Source organism: Oncorhynchus gorbuscha, linkage group LG18 (genome assembly GCF_021184085.1).
Source record: "Oncorhynchus gorbuscha isolate QuinsamMale2020 ecotype Even-year linkage group LG18, OgorEven_v1.0, whole genome shotgun sequence".
NCBI lineage: Eukaryota > Metazoa > Chordata > Actinopteri > Salmoniformes > Salmonidae > Oncorhynchus > Oncorhynchus gorbuscha.
In genome coordinates, this window is record NC_060190.1 from 33,424,607 (window position 1) to 33,432,706 (window position 8,100).

General features: G+C 38.2%; 1 long non-coding RNA gene across 1 annotated transcript; it reads right to left on the bottom strand.

The window, feature by feature from the left end:
* Positions 1–4,079: 4,079 nt before the first annotated feature.
* Positions 4,080–7,703, bottom strand: LOC124002355. Its single transcript, XR_006832991.1, has 5 exons — positions 7,615–7,703; positions 7,310–7,526; positions 7,051–7,219; positions 6,785–6,912; positions 4,080–6,619 (listed from the first exon to the last, which is right to left on the bottom strand). It is a non-coding gene; the product is annotated as an uncharacterized LOC124002355 (long non-coding RNA).
* Positions 7,704–8,100: the final 397 nt, after the last annotated feature.

Consider the following 8,100-nt stretch of genomic DNA (forward strand, 5'->3'; position numbering starts at 1 on the left):
GGTTCACTCCTGAATTATCTGAAGTCATTTGTAAGAAATGTTGCCGGGAACATAGGCCTGGATTGGCGATCGTTTGATTCCTCAGATGCCTAATGTATATGACTAATTAGAAAGGCTGATTATTTATGTAAGCACTTTCTGATGGTAAAGGGGGAATCTGACCAAATTCTGGAATACTGTCAAATCTCAAAGATTGTGCTTCTTCCTTTCTGCTCCAACAAATTAATTCAGACTGGCCCCATTACGGACAAAAATGCCATTAATGCATTTACATTACATTTAAGTCATTTAGCAGACGCTCTTATCCAGAGCGACTTACAAATTGGTGCATTCACCTTATGACATCCAGTGGAACAGCCACTTTACAATAGTGCATCTAAATATTTTAAGGGGGGGAGTGGGGGGGTGAGAAGGATTACTTTATCCTATCCTAGGTATTCCTTAAAGAGGTGGGGTTTCAGGTGTCTCCGGAAGGTGGTGATTGACTCCGCTGTCCTGGCGTCGTGAGGGAGTTTGTTCCACCATTGGGGAGCCAGAGCAGCGAACATTTTTGACTGGGCTGAGCGGGAACTGTACTTCCTCAGTGGTAGGGAGGCGAGCAGGCCAGAGGTGGATGAACGCAGTGCCCTTATTTGGGTGTAGGGCCTGATCAGAGCCTGGAGGTACTGAGGTGCCGTTCCCCTCACAGCTCCGTAATGATTTAATGATGCATTTAATCGTTTTACTTTTTGAAAGAGCCTCTTGCTCTACTCTCTGAGCTGAATGCTGATTTGGAATTTTGCAGATTGACTCAAATGGTATAAGTTTTAGCATTTTGGCAATTCAAAGTTGCCAAAGAAATCAACAGGGGCTGACCAATTGGAACCGGGTATACTCAAGTGTGCTGGCTCAGTAGGCCATATCTTAACAATGTTATGTTTAACAGGAAATATTCCAAAAGCAGGGAAAACTGCATATGTACCGCCATTCCAAGGGCGGGGATAGTATTGATCTTGATAATTAACGTCCCATCTCCAGGCTTCCATGTCTAGCTAAGATTTGAGTCTTTGGTAGATAAGCAATAAACTCTGAGCATGGTATATTGAAAATTAATTATTCTGGGTTTAGGCCAGGGCACAGCAACCACATTAGTTAATGATTTAGAAACTTAAATGAATTGTGCTGCCTTGTTTTTGGACCTGTCAAAAGTGTTTGATACTGTCGGTCATGCTGTTCGATTGGCATGGGCTCTGATGCCTGCTCATGGTTTCATGATTATCTTAGTGACAGAACTCAGGCCATCGTGATTGAGCCTAAGTTCAAATTTCTTGAAGTACATAAAAGGTGTTCTACAGGTGTCACTACTAGGACCTGTTCTTTTCACCATTTCTATTAATGCTACTGGTCAATATGTAAAAAATTGTACATTTCATCTATATGCAGATGATACTATTATGTACGCAATTGCTCCGACTGCTGACCTGGATATGACAAGACAACAGTCCGATTTTGCAGCTGTACACAAAGCCCTAACTGATTTAACTTGTGCTTAATGTTTTCAAGTTCCGTTCAGAGAACATCTTCACTCATCAGAGGGTTCTATAATTGAACAAGACCCTGCATACAAATACCTCGGTATTTGGATTGACAATGATTGAATGTTTAAAAAGCATACTAAGAAGCTAAGATTTAAAAAGGCAGTGGGAGAACCTATTTCAAGTAATTAAATCCAGTTTTATGTAAAAAGAGACCTATTATCTGGCTACAGTAGACCACTTTGTAGGCTAACTTTACACACTGTTTAGCCAAGTGAATGAAATGCCATCAGCTAGCTAACTTTATTAGCTACCTATCCAAATTCATTTCTAGATAACAGCCATGGAAGAGGGTGAAATTGCAGCTCCAGCTGTCAGTAAAGGGAGAATGTAGGCTACTGGATAGGGCAGGTAATTTCGTGGGAAGACATGAAAAGATTCTCCAGTTCCAATCCCTAGAGGGGAAAACTTTTGAGATACTAGCAACATAATAGTCTGCTGTCTAATGAGTATAATGAAGCCTATTTCTTTGTTTTCTATCATATGGAAAGCTGTGAACGCTTGTTTGCAAATGAAAAGGTCCCATTGAATGCCACGAGACTAAGGGTATATCCTATATGCCATATCTATAGGGCTACCTATGTTAGAAAATGATGTATACAAAATACAGTTAAACATCACAAGTGTCAACGTTGATTAATCACATTACAATCCTGCAATAAAGAGAAGGGGGTTCTGTCTGTCTCTGTTTTATTCTTAAATTAACATTTCATTTTTCTCTCATAAGAGCTCAATCTAATCATAGATCAAATTTGGCCCTGCTGAAAGAAAAATTCCAATCTTTGAGAATTGAGGGATGTATTTGTGACTTGACACAATGACATAAAATAATCATCATTAGTTCAATACACCAGCGTGTTGATGTTAGCATTCTATTAGCCTAATCATACTTTTTGTGAAGTCATTTGAGAATGTAGTATGCTTATTGATCTTAAGATACAAATTATTTGGTTTAACTAATTATGACGTTTGTTGGTTGCCCTATCCTTCTGAATCGAACTTGCTAGTATATTGACTATTCACGTCATGCTTGGCTAAATTGCATAGTCGTTGTGCGTTCTCAATGGAAATTGTTAAATGGGGTGCTTTATAAATTCGCTCTGGCTATTTTGTTCGAATTTCAGAGCACTGGTTTGAATGTACCAGATCACAGAATACGACGGGTTGAATTTATCCTCGTCAGTAAATGTTAGGGAAATAACGTAATTTGAATTATTGCCAGCAGCACAGGGTAGTCACCAACTTTTGTTTGAATAACATGAAAAAAATCCCAACCAGCATTGCTAGAAGAGTATAATTGAGAGTGAGGATGTATTCTCTTGTTTGTTTCTAGAAGTAGTGTTAGCTAGCCAACTTTAGCCAGTTAGCTTGGGTGTGAGACAAGTATTATATTTTGTGAGGTCAGAGAGCTTGAATCAACCTTGCTTCTTGGCAGATTTTGGGGTTGTATAATCCTTGTGAGAATCAGAGTGTTGGGTAACATTAATTAGCAGTATATATGGGCAAGAGCACGATTGATGTTACGAATCGTCAAACTTTGTTTTACGCAGCATTTTAACACTCGCTAAAGGGTGTAGATTTGAGGGTTCTGTGTTGATATATGTAGTGACTATTGGCATAAAACCTGTGAACAGAAGTTGTTTGTTTTGAAAATAACTTAACTATTGCCTTGTTTGTTCTTAGATATAGCAGCTAGTGTTTGTTTTAAGATACTGAACATTTTAACCGCTTGCTTAGTTCAAATACACAGTAAAAATAAGTTAATTTAACTACTTTTGAGTTGAATTCAACACTGTTTCAGGTAACATTAGTGTCACATTTTCAGAGTTAATTTGACTCAAAATTGGTGTTAAAATTCATACGTGTAATAATATTTAACACTGGTTTAGTTACACTCCAGTGTTATTTAATCACTATTTTCAGAGTTCAGTATACTCAAAGTTGTTAAAATGTACACTTAAATGTGTAATCATATTCAACAATGGTTTAGTTGCACTCTGCAGTGTTATTTAATCACGCTTTTCAGAGTCAAGTATACTCAAAGTTGTGTTAAAATTGACACTTGTTTTTTTCTCTAGTGTTATCCAGAAAGCTCCACTGCAAAGTAGTATTACCCAATTACTTAACTTGGTGTCAATGTGAATAAACACAATTACACATGATAAAAGTAATCCATTTCAATGTAAATGCACATCAACCCACCCCTCACCTTGCCTTTAATCAATGTAACCATTTACACTGTCAACAGCGCAAGTGACATGCTCACCAGACAAAGCAATATGGGACAACAAATAGAGATCTAATTCCATCCATACGACATTTGTATATCAAATGGTCTATGATAATGCAGGTTGTCTGTCGGACATGAAAGAAAACAAAACCATGTTTTGACTTGGTTACTTTGTACACATTGAAATGTATATATATATAAATATATGCCATTTAGCAGACGCTTTTATCCAAAGCGACTTACAGTCATGTGTGCATACATTCTACGTATGGGTGTTCCCGGGGAACGAACCCAGTACCCTGGCGTTACAAGCGCCATGCTCTACCAACTGAGCTACAGAAGGATGTGAGTAATTAAAGGCACCGTGAGCAGCAACACTTCTGCATTTGATAAAACAGGCATTTCAAATTCAATTTTACAACAGATAACCTTGCTTGGGCGGTAAAACAAAGCCATGGTATTTAGCCCAGTCCACTTTCATAACCTGATGGGCTAATGGGCACTTGCATTGCCATAGCAATCATAGAACCAGCTTTTACCATATTCAAAGGCACCATTTCACAGGACCAATGTCTTATTGACTAAAAAGTGTAGAGGATTGCCAATTATACGGCATATTTTTTTTACATTTTTTTTTAAAGATTGTAGTTTTAAAAAAACATGCTTACCTTCATACTGCATACACCAACTATGAATTACAGGTCCAATTTTCTAGATGCAGCGGGGATAATGGATTAGAAAATGATGCTTTGGTAAAAGTTCTCTCTGGGAAAACAATTGTTTAAATAAACACAGAGACCAGACCCCCTGTTAACAGGAGAAAATATTATGTTAACTATTTGAAGTAATAAAAGGAGCAGGCCCCAGTGCTGTTCAGTAGAAGTTACCAAATCCCCCAAAATAAGAGGAGCGTTTCTCAGTAGGCACTGTGACTGAATTGCATTAAGCCCCAAATCATTCCATCCTTCTGATAAATTCACAGCCACTGGTTTGTTTCTTTCCATGAATCCATAATCAATACTTTGTATTCTTAAATCTAATTCTGCTGATGTTACATGTTTTTTCTTCAGATAAATAACTTCAACTCGTACTGGGCCACACCCTCTAACACATCAACTTCTCAGTTCTGTGATAATACTCAGAGTTTAATAAACACGAATGCGTCACACCAAAAACCTAGGGAAGAGATGGATTCCTATTCATTTCCTGACAGTGAGCAGTGTGCATTTCTTTAGTTCACAACACTATCTTGGGACAATCTTCAGAGAATTCTGTCTGAGTCATCTTTTTCTGCAAGACAGAGCCAACAGCAATACCTTGCGCTGAAAAACTCCACCAGGCCAAACAAACTATGTAAGACCCAGATTATCGCCAGTAACGTGAACCACACTGCCATGAACACAACCACTGTATAAAGGAACCACAATGCCATCACTCTAACACTTTAATGTCTCGAACAATAGGAGCAAGGATTGTCCTTAATCCATAACATTTAAGATCTTGAGCATGAAATAAGGCTCACTGGTATATGTTAGCCCAACAAGAATTCCATTTAGGAGAGAAGTTCCTTAAAGTAAAATATATAGCACCAAATTTATGAAAGGGTTTGCTACCTTAAAATAATCCTAGAACAATTTAATCTGTATGACATGTCTTTCTGTTGAGAAAAGAGGGTGACTCCTAATAAAAGATCCATCACAGTCTTGTGTCACTAGGATCGCGAAACATCTCTGAAACATGTTTACATTTGAATATTGACTGCAAGGTAGACAATATTGGAACATACATGAATTTGTCTTGAACTACAATCTGGTCATATGTTCCAGTCTTTTTGTTTCGTCTTGTGTCAAATCTTGAGCCAATGAATGACATGTTCAACTGGTTCTACAGTGTTCCACTTCTCTGAAAAATGTGGACATCTTGTATTCAGAATTTAGCACAGAGAAAGGATTCTCTAACCCTTCAAAAGATGCCTCCGTTCTTGGATATTTCAGTTTGTCCTTTATCACATAGAACATGCTTAACGACAGTTTATTTAACTCGCTGTTGGATATCATAAACTCTCTCTTCCATGGAATTCACAACAGAATTAACTGTACTTTGACCTACACCTGCTGCCTTTAGATCAGCAATTACAGACGCACAACACTCTACATTTTCAGTCAACACTTCTCTAACATCACTACCTTTACAAGTGTTAAAGGTGCTTTGAGAGTTTGAAAATTCAACATCATCGACTGAACCAAATAAACTGCTAATGTGGCAATTACTTAAATGCTTTCTAAAACCAGAAAAGCTACCAAAGGAACGTGAACATCCCACTTGACCACATTTTAGATAAAGAGTTCTCCCTGGACAAAGTCCATTACTTACTTTAAGGTGCTTGAAAATTATTATTATTATACAATCATAATTTTCTGATTGACACTTGAAGCGGAACTTGTATGCTCAGTCTTGCATAGAAAACACTTCATAATTTCACCTTAGCAGATCTTCACTAATGAAACATTCTTGCTCTCAACTCAGCAACTTGGGGAGTCTCCTTTGTTTCCCCCATATCAATGTTATAGATGGTTGTTTGCACAAAAGTGAAGAAGTTACTCAGACAAGAACTGTATGATGTACCAACAATGAAGTGAGTCTTAAAGAGTTTGTCAAAGGTTCCTACTGAGGACGTTGCCTTGCATGGAACCACATGCTTGTCGATCACAACAAAGTAGGAGTGAATGCTGCTCTTTGTGGATCCCAAGGCAAGAAGGTAGGGCTGACCGCTTTGTGTGATGCTATCCAGATGCTGCTGCACACTGGTTCCAACCTAAAACACAAGAGATATTGGTAGGAGCATTTAGTGACTAACTTCTTTTAAAGGTTATAGGAACATCAGATCACTTCACACTATGCATGGGAGCTTGAGGTAGGGACAGATTATTAAACTTGAGCCATTTCTGGTGTACACATTTTAAACAACTTTTCAACACACCTTTTGAAATCTGATGAGCTGATCTACCCCTTGACATGCAGACATCTGTCCTGGCTTCTTCCGACCTTGCACAGCTGGTGGTAGCAAATGTAGCAGCAGCAAGATAGCAGCCATGTCACTGTCCCAGCCTGTTGATCACTAAATACATGTCAAATGTACATTTGCATTCAATACTGGTTGTCACAAACTTACATTGCTACCAAAATACATATTGTGCACCTGCACAAAAACAATAATGGCAAGATAAAACATTGCTTTGCTCATACCATTCTCATTTTCAACAGCTGACTCAGCATTGCGCATCAATTCCGAGAGTTCTGTGGTGGGTGTAAGTCCATGACTTTCCATCACTTTTCCCTTGAAAGTGGTTGGCCACTTCTCCAAGAACTTGTTGGCTGTGGCCTCACCAAACAGAAGCCTGCAGTCTTGTTCTATCTGCAATGAAACAAACATAACATAATTTTCTGATTGACACTTGAAGCGGTATTTGGTATTTTGGTGGTGTAGTGATTTAACATGTCATACCAGTCCTGATATACCCTGGGGAAGACTGAGAAGACATCTGCTGATTTGTCTGCATTATTAACCATTGCTTGGCAATGAGGGAAGGCAGTCTTCATTTTCTCCCGGACAGAGTCTTCATCAGCAGAGTATCTCAAAACAGCAATGGCTGCCTCGATGTCTTCGTTAGTTGGCACTTCGTCACGGGTGAAGGGCTAACGACAATGGCCTGGCCCACCAACTGGAGACAAAGTCAATTTGAGAGCCTGCATGATTCACAACTCATTAAATCATTGTTATATTAACCAATAATATGTATGTGAACCTACCTTTGGGAGATGTGCTTTTATTTTGTATGGTCTTCAATCGACATGCCATGTATCCAGACCCACTCTCTTGATCATAGTAATGTTCCCACATAAAACATACATATAAATGCATAATGTATACATTTCAAAGAATGATCATGTACGTAATGTTCCAAAGACACTTACTTTACTTACATATACATTTTTTGAAAATGAGTCTTCGAGATAAGGAAACAATGCAAAAATTCTGCCTTCTGGTGGCATCTGTCAGAGTCTTGGTTTTTCCATACTCTTGTATGAATGCGTTCACCACCAGGTTTTGATGTTCGGATTCTTTCAATCAACTTTAAACAAAATAAAGAAATTAGGTGCTCTTGGTGAGTAAATTAAACTTTAAGATTGTAAAAATAGTAAAGAATCAGCTCAATAACACTCCCCAATCCCATAATATGAAACAAACATACAGATTACACTAAACAGTAGTTTCTACCACATACCATTTTAGCC